Source organism: Stenella coeruleoalba, assembly GCF_951394435.1.
Source record: "Stenella coeruleoalba genome assembly, chromosome: 8".
Lineage (NCBI taxonomy): Eukaryota > Metazoa > Chordata > Mammalia > Artiodactyla > Delphinidae > Stenella > Stenella coeruleoalba.
This window is the reverse complement of record NC_137154.1, coordinates 5,053,108-5,067,808: the sequence shown is the minus strand read 5'-3', so window position 1 is coordinate 5,067,808 and position 14,701 is coordinate 5,053,108. Positions and strand designations below refer to the sequence as shown.

The following is a 14,701-nucleotide window of genomic DNA, read 5'->3' as shown; positions in this document are numbered from 1 at the left end:
AATGCTGCTACTTAAATAATAGGAAAGGGCAAGTAAAATATTGATACATCAGTTCTAAGCTAAATATTTTTCAACTAATACTTTATCAAATTAAACAGAAGACCCCCTATTGATGATCAAATCTCTTATATTTATACTTAGACAACCTGTCGTTTTGATTGGCTAATTCCTTCATGTTCCAGGAAGTCTTCCTTGACCCTCACTGCCAAATCCAGGTGGACATCCCTACTATAAAACTGGGTGAGGGACTTCCCTGGTGGCACAGTGGCTAAGAATCCACCTGCCAATGTAGGGGACACGGGTTCGAGCCCTGGTCCGGGAAGATCCCACATGCCGTGGAGCAACTAAGCCCGTGTGCCACAACTACTGAGCCTGTGCTCTAGAGCCTGCGTGCCACAACTACTGAAGCCCGTGTGCCAAGAGCCCGTGCTCCACAACAAGAGAAACCACCACAATGAGAAGCCTGTGCACCGCAACGAAGAGTAGCCCCCGCTCGCTGCAACTAGAGAAAGCCCACGTATAGCAACGAAGATCCAACACAGCCAAAAAAAAGCCCTTATGTCACCATATAGTGAAGGCCTGTCTGCCTCCTTAATGGACTGAGGGCTCCTGAGGTCAGGAACTTATTTTTCTTTTCTCTAGTACAGCACAAAGTAGATCAAAGGCACTCAACTTACGAAAGAATAAATAAACTAGTTTGTGGTCTAAACCACCTCAAAGGAGCTGCCACTTTTGTACTTTCTTTAAACTATAAATTATAACCTGACCTCTTCAAATTCTCTTCTTCCTCAAGATGCTTGTGCTGTCACGGGCGGCTGGAGCAGCTCTGGTACAGGCAAGACATGGCAGGAATCAGCCATCACCGCCATCAACCTCCCTACTACCTGCCATTATGCTTTCTGGTTCACCCCCGACTCTGCACCTCCAGAGAAAAAGAACAAGAAGGTGGTAAAGCGCTTTGGGTCCTTTAGGAAATTCATCTCAAGAACGCCCACATATAACATGCAACTTACAGATAATGATGGAAGAATGTGTTTTTAAGACTCTGTGGAGCGCTAATACTCCTCAATGATTAACACATAAAATGTAACTATACGGAACAGAAAAGAGCAATGTGGCTTTAGACAGAATTAAGAGACAAAAGAAAGAGCAAGTCACCTCTCCAGAGAATCCTTAAGTCGCAACCAAGCTTCCTACTCAGAGATAAAAAGTGGAAAACCTGGGAAGAGGCCCAGCAATCTGTGTTTTAATAAGCCCTCCAGGTGATTCTGACACTAGTTTTCCAGTGTCAGAACTATTGTTCTAAGTTACTTATTCATTCATTTGTTCGTCTGTTAGGGCAAAGAGCAAATACCAAAATTTTAAGAAGTATGGAATAAAAATTTTTAATTTGAGGAAATTATACCTATCAACCTAAGTTTTACCAAGAATTTGGAAAAGTTCACCAATAAATCATTTTAGAAGTATACTCCAGCTACTGCGTACTAGAACACAGTGTGGAACGCAGACTGAGATCCACTCTTACACATCATTTCTATTAAATGTGGGTTAATGATCCAAAATGGAGCAAATTCCTAACCCTGGGTCTCATTTATATTGCAGTCAACTGATATTATTTTGTTTGAACTTAAGGTACCATAGCATAACAAGCACTGTCAATCACAAGACACGGCTGAATTTCACTAGTATGAACACACTGTATGTTATGTCTGGATGTATCCTAGCAGAGGCACCAATACTCTCCACTCGTCCAGATAACAACAGCTATCATTAAGGCAAAAGACTTAAGCTCACAATGAATACTTTGTAAAAGCAGTTCTCGTAAAGCTATCAGAAATTGGGGGCTATTGATAAACTTTTAGCTCAAAACGAACATATACTCTACTCATCATTAGGTCACTGTTTGTTCTGCCCTCATGAGTGCAGGATCTGCCGTTGGCATGATCATTCCCGTAAGACTATGAGCTGGAAGAACACTTACACATTAAAGGTGGAGATGGAATTTCAAAAGCTAACACAAGTGGATATTTTAGTAGGAGAAACAGGAGCTGAAGACACTGGGTGGCTCCCCCCTCCCAACAGAGCAAGGGTGCAGTCTCTCTGCCTTGGAACCCAGCTGGCTCACATGGAAACACTACCATGGTCGTGGCTTGGTGGACGTATCCGAGCTAACTGGCCACTGACTATATCTAGAAGTTAAAATTACCTCAAATTTATTCCAAAATCGGCAGAAAAACAATTCTCAAGAAAGGAGTACTGGCGACTCCTTAAATGGCCTAACAGCTACAAATCTTTCTCTGATCTGATTTCCCAATATAAAAATATCATGAGGGCTTCCCTGGTGGCGCCGTGGTTGAGAGTCCGCCTGCCGATGCAGGAGACACAGGTTCGTGCCCTGGTCTGGGAGGATCCCACGTGCCGCGGAGCGGCTGGGCCCGTGAGCCATGGCCGCTGAGCCTGCGTGTCCGGAGCCTGTGCTCCGCAACGGGAGAGGCTGCAGCAGTGAGAGGCCCACGTACCGCAAAAAAAAAAAAAAAAAAAAAATCATGAAAATTATTAGACATCTACTACATTCCAGCCACTATTCCAGGCACTGAGGATGCAGCAAATAAGGTTTCTCACCCTCACCTGTGCCTATATTCTAACGAAGAAAGCTCTGGGAAGCAACGAACGAACAAATAAATGCCAGCACCCTGGAGAAAATGAAGCCGTTTCTAAGTGGCGGGAGTGTTTCAGGCGGAGCCAGGGCGGGCCTGGGAAAAGCGGGGCAGCACTGGGGAGCGCGCACCAGGCAAAGAGCGAGTACAAAGCCAAGGGAGCAAAGCAGCTGGTGTGTCCGAGGACCAGCACAGAGCCCAGTGTGGCTGGAGCAGAGCAGGGGGTAAGAGGGGCAGGAGGAAGGCCAGAGGGCCTCCAAGCCCCTTCTGCGACTTGGGCACTAACTCCCAGGGAGAGAGCAGAGAAGTGACAGGAGTTAAGTGTTAAAGGCCCATGCTGGATGCTTGTCATGTGGCGAAGAGTTTGAATGCTTTTGAAAAAGCAGGTCTAATAAAGCGACTAACAATTTGGGGGGACGAGAGAGAAAGCAGTTAAAGAGACACAGCAATCAATGAGAGGGGAAACAGATGCTGGTGGCTCGCAGCAGCAAACGCGGTGAGAAGTGGTTCGTCTCAGGATCTTTTCCGAAGATTTTGCCGACACTGTGTGAAAGAGAGAGGGCTCAGATGTACTTGCAAGTGGAAGAATGGAATTAGCAGTTATGGAGGTGACAAAGACCACAGGGAGGTCGGGTTTTGGCAGGGGTTGGGGTGCAGGAGTTTGGTTTGGTCATGTTTGAGATGCCTATTAGAAACCAAGCAGAGATGTTTAGGCAGCTGGATCTGGAGGACAGGCCCAGGCTGGATGTATAAACTTGGAGTCAGGAGACTAATGGGATTTCAAGCCATGGGGCAAGAGGAAATCACCTAGGAAGTAAGTAGAGATAAAAGAAGTCTAAGGACTGAGGGACACCCAAATATTTAGCGATCAAGATGAGGAAACAGCAGCTAAGGATACTAAAAGGAGCAACTAGCGAGGCAGGAGGAGAAGCAAAAGCAAACCAGGGCCCAGCGCTTCAGGAAGGAGTGACCCAGCTGGGCACAGGCTGCAGTTGCTCATAAGGCAAATCTCTGAGAGTTGAAAGTCATGACAGATGGGCCACTGTGAGCCTCTCTCAGAAACGACAGAGAACTTCTGAAATGGACATAAAGTCTCGAAACATGGGCTCATGGGGAAAGAATGAGATGGCAGAAAGGACTCTAAGGAATAATGAATAAGAGAGTCCTAAGTTCTTGTTATTTGTTTCAAACAAGAGAAAAAGAGTCCAAATTTCAGGTGCCAGAAAAGATGAATGTAGTATTCACAGGATGGGAGATGGTGGGAATAGGTTAATTTGAGACCAGTATGCCTTGAGAGAGTTTACAAGGATCTTTGTTTAAAAAAAAAAAAAAGTTTTTAAACGAACAGATTAATTAGTTCTCTGGCCTGAAGTAATAAATCACTTGAGTATGCTGATGGACGGAATCCCTGGGGGTTCTGTGCAAGGCTTTGCCCCCTCTATTTCTATGAGTGTTCACAAAAATGACACAACCGGGCTCTAAGGAAACGTAGCTGTGACTATGCTCTGGCATGGGCACACCTTGCACCCACCCCCAGGGACTACCTGAAATCAACAGGAAATCAACAGGAAAGGTTTCACTGGACCAACAGGTGGGGAAGGATGCACATACTTCAGATTCTAGTATCAAATGCACACAATTTATGACAATACAAAACGTGCCAGAAAACTGCTAAAATAAGAGCTGCATTTAAAGAGGAAAGTTTAATCACATTTTAATACCACAAAGGTAAAAAGCACACACACACATCATCATACAATCCAAATCACCAACAGCAATGGCTGTCTTTGGGGGAATGGGATTAACATCAAAAAAAGATTTTTTCCCCAAAATGTTTACAGTGAACCTATTTATTTATAATTGGGAAAAAACCACTTCCCCCAATACTTGATATTCACGTTTCTAAAGAAACCACAGAGTTGTTCCATAGAAAAATGCGCTTGGTTTATGTAAAGTGCCCGCTCTATCCCCAGTGATGGACCCTCGACAAATGTCAACACCCTGTTAGCCTCCCACTGTCCCTTTATGGACACACACAAGGATCATAAACTCTTAGTGACTTTTGAGCTCAGCTGCTCACCTCCAATTTGAGAACTTTGGTTTCAATTCTTTTTCACTTAAAGCTTCTGGAAAGGAATTTTTTGTTGAATATCCTAAACACAAATCAGGATTTCAAAACATCTGTCAGAAAAATGAAAATATTGATTCTGAAAGACTACCAAGAATTTCAAAATAATTCCTGTGCCATTACCAAGAACTCTAACCAGTTTACAAGCTGAACTTGTCTGCAGATAGTTTATCTTTGAGAAATTATCCATTGACATGGAAACAATCCCCAAGTGGCTGAAAATGAAAAGATAACATATATTTTTAAAAAGCAGGGTCTAGCTTGCTAGAGCACTTTTGAAAATCTTTATTGAGAAAAAGCAGAACAAACATTTTTCAAGTGATTCAGTTACAATTTGCTAAGAAAACAATGCGATACACCAGTTAACAGTTTTATCTTTGGAGAAAAAGATTACAAGCAATTTTTTTAACTGTTACATGACATATTCTTCAAAAGGTTCAACTTTTCAAAATGAACATATATTACTTTGTAATAAAAAAATAAAGGTGTATATAAGGAAAATAAAACAGATTTCACAAAAATCCTTCTGCATCATCCGTATGTATGTAAGTTAAAGCCAACTTCTAAAACTTTAAACAGAGCAATTCAAATATCAGACTTCTAGGTTGATGGGAACTGAAAAAATATCACTGAACTACTTCCACAAGTCTTTGATGCCTTTGCTTGTGGACTCTGATGCTCAAGTGTCACAATCCCAGACTCCCAGAGGCTTTATATTTAAAATAAGCACAAGGAAGACAAACACAAATAAAAAGCATAGAAATGAAAGAAAGCACTGTCCAAAGAAGAAACAACAAACAAACACACAGCCCCCACCCCCCACCCCAAAAGAACAAAGAGCACAAGGTGGACCGGGGTGAAACTACTCAGACTACTATCAGTTCCAACAACATCCCACTAGTTAAGTAAAAAACCAATTCCCCCTTCTAGGGCCTCATGTGTGCAGCCTATCTCACATGTGAAAATTACATGCAATAGCAAAAATAAAAGTATTTTGAAACTGTTAAGAACTACCATTAACAGAATTTACCTTACTTACCAAGGCCTACAGGTCCTGCATGATCCAGCCCTGCCAGTCTCACCCCTTGCTCCAGCTAATACTCCAGACACAGCCTAGCTTACGACCCTCCAGTGTGCAAGGCATCTTCCCACCACTGGCCTCTGCACTTGGGCTACTGCCAGCCTGCCCATCAGTCCCCACCTCCCACCCCTCCACCCAGGAGATTTGTCTGGGTACATGCTTGAATATTTCTCCTTCACGGTGTTTATCACAACTGTATTCACTTCTTTATGTAATTACTTGGTGACACTTGCCTTCCCCACTGCAGTATAAATGAGCTAAGGTACACTTCCGTATCACTGGAACCTAGCACAAGGCCCAACATACCACAGGTCCATTCATATCATATCCCCCTTTCTAGTCTCAAACGTAACTGCTACACATAAGCCCCAGTGGTATTAGTTCTCTCCCTCAAATCTAAAATTACAAAAGGACTCTATAATATATGTACCAAAGAATTCCATGTCAGTATTTATCAACGGTTATTCCAAATTCATCTGCAAATAACATATAGCCAAGGTTCCATGGAATCCTACAGTAATAATTCACACAATCAGACCAGTTGAAGAAGCCCTGAGAAGCCATCAGAAGCATGTGGGATCACTATTCCATTGTAATTCTGTAATGCAGTTTGACAGGGTAATTGCCCAGTTGCCAATTTCTTAGAAAGCTACCATGAATCCATGATCTCACCTATAACCTTAAAACTTGCTCCTATGAACACTGTCAGAAATAAATCTCATTTAAGAATTTAGATGACCTGTCAGAGTTCAACTAGTCCTAGTGGTACGAAAGAAAAGTCTTGGGGATTTTTCTTCTTCTTAATTCAGCATTAAGCCCTTGTTGCTCTACAACTGGAGCCGTCATGCAGATTCAACGCTAATCGGGTATCCAGCACCAAACTCCAGAGCAAAGAATAGGTCTTTATACTTGTAAAATAATTACTAATGACATGCCATTATTAAAAGTATCATTTCTGCTTTCCTTTTCCAGCTTTTGTAGAGTCAAACTCATATGCGTTTTGCTTCAGCCAATTTAACAGCTTTCTCAAGTAGCCTCAGGTGGCAAAGCCCCAATCAGACCAGCAAGAGGATGGTGCCTGAAAAGAGCAGTCCCACCAATGCATAATAATGCTCCACCCACCCCCTTTTAGGATAAAATGATGGCTAGAGATAGCGTCACTAATCCTGCTAAGTTGGTTGCAATAACTTCTCTAAAGGAGGCTGGAAAATGGTCCCCAAAGATATCTATCAGGTCTTAATCTGAAACCTATGCATGTTAATTTATAAGGAAAGGGGTCTTTGGAGATATGAGTAAATTACAGATTTTGAGATGAAAGAGATTATCCAGGTGGGCCCAAAATGTCATCCCAAGTGCCCTTAAAAGGGAGAGGCAGAGGGAGATTGGACACCACACACACTTGAGAAGAAGAGGAAAAGAGTGGCGTGAGGTGGCCACAAGCAAAGGAATGCCACAGTCACCAGAAACTGGAAGAGGCAAAGAACAATGCTCTCTTAGAGCCTCTGGAGGGAGCCCTACCCATATCTTGATTTTGGTCCAGTGAAACTGACGGTGAACTTCCGGCCTCCAGAACTGTGAGAGAATACATGTCTGCTATTTTAAGCCACCAAGTCTGTGGTACTTTGTTACAGCACACACAGGAAACTAATACAGAGACCAGGAAAAAGCAAATCAAAGTAAAAATGCTTTCTAATTAGACTCCAGAAATACATAAAATTCCAACACGTCACAGGGAAAGAGATTTTAAGCACCTTTAAAAAGTTGTCTTAAATACACTTTTAAAAAAAGACATTTCCCCCTTCAACTGCACATATGAAACACGGCTACAGAGAGAGCTATATGGATTTTGAAGATAAAGCTGGTGTCTCAATTACATCTAATTACTCATGCACTGTTTAAGCACAGTTAACCAAGATCTTCCTTAGACGTAACATACTGAACATTATCATATTTACATATATGTTTACAATAAAAAAATGAAAATCAGAACTATTAGACTTTTTCATTTAGCAGACCATTTTAAACAGCAAAACAGCCACCACTGGTTAAGTCTACGATCAGACGTTTGCAACACTTATACTTATTCAGCCACTGAACTACAGCTGAGCATGTGATAAACTCATTACAGAAAATACTGTTTCACAGTTCCTTATTTATGTACACCACACGTACACCAACACGTATCACAACAAAGGGTTTTATGTAAGAAAGATCTGTGTCTCCAATTGTCTCAGTAGGTATTTCTAAAATAAAGGTTTTAGCTGACGTGGTTGTTGAGGGGAATTCTGCCCCTAATCTCCCTAAAATCTCCTCCCCATCTCTCCGTGTCTGACCCATCCGCTTACCTCGTAGTGCCTATAAGTAAAATCAAGGACGCTTCCTTTGTTAGAGTAGTCTCTGAGACCCAAACAGCATTTTACTTTTCTAGAAACAGATGCCACCTAGTGTCAAGAGTCTGTAAGTACAGCCCACAGTTCCTGAGAGGCTATGAGGTAAGTAGAACAAAGGACAATTGATTCTTACTGGGCAAAGACAAGGGTGAGAAAAAACTTCCAAAAGGTGGTTCTTGGGCTGGGTCCTAAAGGCCAGGTGGCAGACCGTGCAGGGGGCAGCGCGCACAGTGGCTCAGGACGTGGCTCGGGGTGGAGTCAAAGCATCGGTGCCGCCCTGGCTCCACTCACTGCTCTCCAGCAATGTGACCCTGGACAAGCCATTTAACCTCGCTAATGTCTCATTAGTAAAATGAAAAGAGGTTTGGCACAAGGATTAAATAAGCAGAAACTGCTAATACAATAAAGGTCTCCAACTGTCTCCTCTTTTCATGTAACTAAGAAACAAAGAAGATATGCTGATGTATTATTCACAAAACTTTAAACAATCAAGTAGAAATTTCCCCTCCATTCCTCATCCTACCGTAACTCCCACAGGAAAGAAAAAAAAAAATCACATCACCTCATCCATTAAAAAAAGTACAAATTTTCAACAGAATAAAAAAGGACCAGGGGTGCTAATTTATGATACAGAGTTGAGATCAGCTTTGCTTTTCCTACAGCTCCTGAAGAGAAGGAATGTGACTTCTGGCAACAATGTATAGTTAAACATCACTGAATTAGCCTCACATGTCAACATTCAGAGGGACTGCAGATTTTGTTACAATAGAATATACCTTGTTGTGTATCTGATAAAATATTATCTTACTGTGTAACTCCATTTGTTGAAATAATTGCTCCTCCATTCACTTAGTGCTTCCTATATTAACTTTATCATTTGTCACACCCTGTAAAGCAGGTACCTTTTTTTTTCTGGTTACACAGATGAAAGACTGGAGAATTTGCTCAACTGTACTCATAGAAAGGATCCCACTAGCTAAAAAGCATGTGATTGGCGGCAGAGAGACCAGTTAGAAAACTAAATGCAACAAAGAGTAGAAATGGATGGGAAGAGAGAGGAAAGCTCTGGTTTTTCAAATACGAGCTTGGCAAGACTTGGTGACAAATCAGACAGACATAGGTGTTGAGGGACAGAAAGGAAGTCAAATCAGAAATCTCTAGTTGGGGTAGAAGTTTCAGTTGGGGAGACTGCAAGATTGCCATGAACTGAGTTAGGGACTGCAGAAGGAACACATTTGCAGGAAAGATGAGAAAGTTTGGTTTGCTGAATTTGAGGATGGGGCACTACCCACGTGAAACTGTCTTAAGATGTTAAAACTCAGGAGAGAAGTGACTGTGAAAGAGTAACATTAACAGAGGACTTTACAATTCACCAAGCATTTCAACATTATCTTAATTCAAAAAATCACAGAATTTCAGAGCAAAAAGTCTTAGATTAAAAGAAACAGGCTCAGGGACACGTATTACCTGCCCAAAGTAATTCACTTCTTCTGACAAGATAATATGCTACCAATATGTGAAACCAAAAAAAAAAGATTTTTTTGAGCTTTATCATGGTCAGTTAAATGAAAGGAAAAGGGGAGTGAAGAGAAAAGGGAATAAAATAAGCAAGAGACACATGCTGGCACCGTGAGAGTCAGAGAGGCCTTGCAAAGGAGCATTCCCCACTTACAGCGCCTGGGGCATGCCGCTCAATGCCTAGCACAGTGTCCAACACACAGCTAAGTGATGTCCGCTCAAGACGTGAGTGAAGAACTGAGTGCCATGGGGATGACAGAGAGACACCTCTTAGCTCCAGTTCTCTGGGCACCATTTCACACTATTGCTCGTTACTACGACCCAAGAACTGTGCTAATAACTTCACATATATCATATCATTTAGCCACATCACAGTCCCTTAACATATACAATATATTTTAAATATTCGTTAACATATAATATTAAACTATACAACATAATTCATATAATAAAAACATTAAATATATACAACATATACAATACTACTATTATCACCCCCACTTTACAAAGGAGAGGAAGCCTTAGAGAATTAGAAAAAAAAATTAGCCAAGGTGGGGTTTAAAGACTGTACACTCTTGACACCATACAAGAAAGCAATATAATCCTGACTCAAATTCTTAAACATGCTTCGCCCCATACTTTAAGAGAAAGACCCTAGAACAAAAAGGGACATGGTTCCTGATTTTATGGAGCTCAGAGTATAGTGTGGGAAGAGAGACAATCAAATAAGCATGAAATGGTAAATTCTGGTAAGAGCTATAAAGGAAACAACTAGGATATCAGGAGAGAATAATATAGGAACAAACTTCAGACTGGATAATCAAGGAGGATAAATCAAAAGCATAAATACAGAAACAATCATCTTCTTTTTGGATCAGAGACACTCCTGGCATCTGTTTATATCCACCAAACAAATATTTTCTGAAGCAACTGGCTTTGTCTAAATCCTCCTCTGAATGAGGTCTGATTTTTGTTTCTTTTTTAACGGGAAGGGAGAAGCAGGTTTGTATATGGCCTCTCCGGCTCCAGACTCTACGGGCTCACTGGCTGAAGGATCAGCCCCCTTTACTCTTTAGCTGGGGCATCCATTTTCCTAAGAGTAGGTTGGTTTTCTTGCTAAAAATATATATCCCTTCATAACATGCAACATAAAGATTTTTTTTGAAAATAAAAATACTCTTCAGAGATCATTAATACTTTTCAGAGATCATATATTTCAACCTTGTTATAAAAATGAGACAGACAAAATGAATCATTCGGAAGATTTAGAATCAACTCAATCCAACATTTATCAAGAACCTACTGGGAGCCACCGGGCACTGTTCGTGGTGCTGGAATATTGGTTGTGTGCAGGGAACACTAGAGGGCGCACGAGAGTTTCAGCTTTCAGGAAAATCTACACGGGGCTACTAAGGAGTGGGGGACCTTGCAAAACCACACAGAAGCATGTGAAAACCAAGTATCTGATGAACAGAGCAGAAGAGTGCAGAATAGGAAGCAGAATGACCCTTCACTGAAGGGATCTTTTGCCTTAAAGCTGAGAGGCAATCCTAGTGTCATGAGAGATGTACTGACCCGGCGTTCCTATAAAGATGTGCAAGTTAGGTGTCTGTTGCACCTTAACCCACATGACTGAGGGTTCACCAGCCTGGCAACCCTATGAGGGAGGCGAGACAGGTATTACCACTACAAATGAGATGGCTAAAGCTCAGAATGGAGTTGCCTTCCTGAAGTCAAACTGCTTTAAGCTGTAAGGCTGAGTCTAGAACCCTAGCATTCAGGCCTAAGTCTGGGGTTTACTTCAATATTTGAGTCACATGTGCATCACCCACAAACAAACAGGCTTATCACTGGGGAATGCTTCCTAGCTCCACTTAACTTTTGTGTACTCTTATAATACAGAAAATAAGACATCTTGCAGAAATGCAGCTGATAGGCAGGAGCCACAGAGATGTGGGAACCATATAGACCTTAAGAATTAGGCTTTTGGGACCCTAGTCTCCAAATTCTAAAACCCAAATGAATGTAAGCTGTATCATCAACTTAATATTTCAAAACAAGGAGAAAAGACTACATGGAATATACAGATGAACTATGTAAACCAATTGCAGAGATAGCAAAATATGATTAAAGTCGCTCTTAGAAGTGAGAAAATGGGTGGCGCTCAAGTGTAAAAGACAAAGTATAATTTAGAATTGGAAGTGATCTCAGAGATTAATGTTTAGCTATTTTACAGATGAAGAAACTAAGGCTTGCCCTGTCAGTGTGTTACACAAATAAGGTGGAGCAGACTGGAACACAGGTACTGATTCTTACTCCAGCGGACCTTCATCCAGCCCCAGAATTACACGTACAACTGTAGTTCTAATTATAATCAACCTTAGAAGATGGTGCAGGGTTTGACTCTGTCTCACACAGATACCAGTCAGCTTCAAATCTGGCTGGCAGACGTGGGAGCCAGAGGCAGCAAGTGACCAAAGTGGTCCAGTGGTCCTAGGAACCCTTTAATCTGATGGAAGGAAAATCATGAAGCAAGGCATAATTTATAGTATAAATGACTACGGAAATCAGTGACTTTATTTTTTCCCTTTTGTGACAATATTTTAGAATTAATGCAAATGGTTCTGGTTCCATCACCAACTATGTAAAGATAATATATCCACTCTAACTTACTGCCTATGAGCAATATGGGGATCAAAAGGAAAGTGTTTTTTGTTTTTTTTTAGCTAGACATAAATGCTGATTTACAACAATAAGGTGATGAGTCTGTCATGCACAGATGGATTCTCTCTATTCCACACCTTTAAAATAGCAAAATCCTGTAATGCATGTAAAATAAGGTGTGCATGACTAAAATTTGGGGATGTGTCTGTTGAATAAAATAAGATATAACTGTAAGTGAAAACTTACTTAGACGTTCTGTAATCTGACTAGGACAAACTCCAATCACATTAATAGAAAAACACAGGGTTAGATATTGGTCAGGCATGATGTTTCCTCTCAACCAGCACTTCTAATCATCTAGGAAACACCAAATTACAGGGAAGAAAAGGGATTATTGTAAGAACTAAAGTAAAAACAGATTTGTAGAAGGTTTTTTTTGGGGGGTGGGTGGAATGTAGAGTTGGTAGAAAGAATTTAAAGGAAGTTGTGAAACCTTCCTAAGACCCGGGGTCCCCTGATTTGCTCGCTAGGACCCTTCCCCATTCAGCTTGTTAGATGAAACATTTAAAACCACAGGATTCAATTCAAAGATTTCAGAGTTGACAGTCTGTCCAAGAAAACAATTACTTTCAAATCACTGTGTTCTAATGGTTAGAACTCCCTAATACTGGAAATTTAAAGTGCATTGCCTAGTTTTATCCTGTAATAAATTTAAGTTTGTGCTTTTTATTGCAATTAAAACCATTTCCTACACCAAGACACATCAGTAAAATACTTTTCCCAAAATAAAAAGTAACTAAAAATCAGGCTAAAAAATTAAGTTACATCTTACACATAAAACTTCTATTGCGGGCTTCCCTGGTGGCGCAGTGGTTGAGAGTCCACCTGCCGATGCAGGGGACATGGGTTCGTGCCCCGGTCCGGGAAGATCCCACATGCCGCGGAGCAGCTGGGCCCGTGAGTCATGGCCGCTGAGCCTGCGCGGCTCCGCAACGGGAGAGGTCACGACAGTGAGAGGCCCGCGTACCGCAAAAAAACAAACAAACAAACTTATATTGCATAGAGCTCTATCTGAGATACTATCCTAAGCTCTCTTCCTGCATTTACTCAGTGTATCTATGGAACCAACAGTGTGTCATACTGGAACAAGGGACACATGGTCCCTATCTTTAACACTGTGTGGAAAACTCAGCAATTAGTGTTCTAGGGCTGACACAGTCGTGTAACTCTTGCCCATGAAGGGGAAGGAGTTTGTGAGTGGAGAGAAAGTAGAGCTCATATATAGCAGGCAAAAATAGAAAATAATGGAACTGACATCATTCATCTGAAAGGATTTGCTCTCATAAGCCGTGGGAAGGGCATTCCTGTGGACAGGGAGCTGCTCAGATGCTTCACACACAAATGACTTTGCAACACAACCAGGCCACAAGCTCATGTCCTATAAGCCCACAAATTGACACTCAAAGAAAAATCAGATTCAATCCCAGATACAGATGACCCAAGGGAAAATTTATAAACCAACATGCTCCACCCACAAAACTCTAAGCTCAAAGACACACAACCTGCTACCACTTCCTTCACATGCATATTCTGCTATACCCCTATCCTCCCCTCCCCCCATTTTGCCCACTGGTATTTGGTTCAGGTATGGAGCATTCAAGACATAAGCACTTCAGTGTGTCTGTGAAGACAAATGAAAACATGGCAAGAGGGCACGTGGAAATGACTTTGAGTGTGGTTTCAAAGTTTATGGGCTAATAAAAAATTAAGTCTTACTCTACTCTCCTCTTAAAGAGTAAGTATCCCCATTATTCTTTTCACACCCAAACTAAGTTGTTGTGTCAATGACAACAACGTTTTCAATAACAACAGAATGAACATATTTTGAAAAACTAAATATAGGGACTTTCCTGGTGGCACAGTGGTTAAGATTCCACGCTCTCAATGCAGGGGGCTGCGGGTCGATCCCTGGTCAGGGAACTAGATCCCACGTGCACGCCACAACTAAGAGTTCACATGCCTCAACTAAGGAGCCCACCTGCTGCAACTAAGACCCAGCAAAACCAAATAAATAAATAAATATTAAAAAAAAAGGAAAAACTAAGTATAAATCACCAAGCTCTATTAATTAGCATTTTTCATCCAGTGTCTACTGAGCACCTACTCTGTACCTGCTCTGAGCAGAGGAGATAAATAACAAGCTCACAAGAAAGCTGAGGGGAAGGTCAACAACCAAATATGATACAATGTAACAACTGCTCAG

The 14,701-nt window shown here is 41.5% G+C and overlaps 1 protein-coding gene across 8 annotated transcripts in view; it reads right to left on the bottom strand.

Annotated features, from left to right (window-relative positions):
• KMT5B (lysine methyltransferase 5B) overlaps positions 1 to 14,701 on the bottom strand; it is a 53,821-nt gene that overhangs the window by 36,676 nt on the left and 2,444 nt on the right. The window lies entirely within an intron of this gene.